We start from the raw sequence: 1,029 nt of genomic DNA, 5'->3' as shown, positions 1-1,029 counted from the left end.
AACAACTAAGGAATTTCAAAATGGCAAAGCCAACCCTACAAAGACTACTAAAAGATGTTCTAGAGAGGGACCAAAATGATCAGAACTCCACCAATGAGAACAGAAGGAACCCACTAAATAAGACAAACAATTACACACAGGAGAAAAAAAGAGTTAAGAAACAGCAGGTAATAACATGTCAATCGTAAGTCAACACATCTCAGTTATAACCATCAATGTAAATGGACTCAATTCACCAATCAAGAGAAATAGACTGACACAGTGGATTAGGAAACAAAACCCAACAATACATTGTATACAAGAAACACACTTAACATATAAAGAAATTCACAGGCTAAAAGTCAAAGGATGGAAAACAATATTACATGCCCCAGCACTTCAGAAAAAAGCAGGGGTAGCAATCTTGTTCTCAGAGAGTCTCAACTTTAAACCAACAATGATCAATCGAAATAAAGAGGGCCACTATATACTGGTCAGGGGAAAAATTCAACAGGAAGAAATAACACTCATAAATATGGATGCACCAAACACAGAGGCACCCAACTATGTAAGACAAACCTTAATACACCTGAAATATCTAATATCCAATACAACAATCTTAACAGGAGACCTTAACACCCCCTTATTCCAAATAGATAGATCAACCAGACAAAAAATTGGGAAAGAAGTAACAGAATTGAACCCGAGCTTGGAACAAATGGACTTGGTGGACATACACAGAGTGTTCCACCCAACCACAGCGGAATACATTTTCTCAGCTGCACATGGCTCATTTTCTGAAAGAAACCACATAATAGTCCACAGGTCATGCTTAAGTATATGCAAGAAAACAGAAATTATCCCATGCATATTATCTGACCACAGTGCAATGAAACAAAATAAATGACAAAAGAAACCAGAAAGGGCTGGTGAGATGGCTCAGTGGTCTAAAGCACCTACTTAGAACAAGCTAAGCTAAGCAAAAGGACAGCGACCGCGGTTCAATCCCCAGCACCACATGCCAGCCAGCCCGCCCCCTGGTGGGCTGAG

This window comes from Octodon degus, unplaced genomic scaffold, assembly GCF_000260255.1.
Source record: "Octodon degus isolate 3935 unplaced genomic scaffold, OctDeg1.0 scaffold00174, whole genome shotgun sequence".
Classification (NCBI taxonomy): domain Eukaryota; kingdom Metazoa; phylum Chordata; class Mammalia; order Rodentia; family Octodontidae; genus Octodon; species Octodon degus.
Note: the sequence above shows the minus strand (reverse complement) of the source record.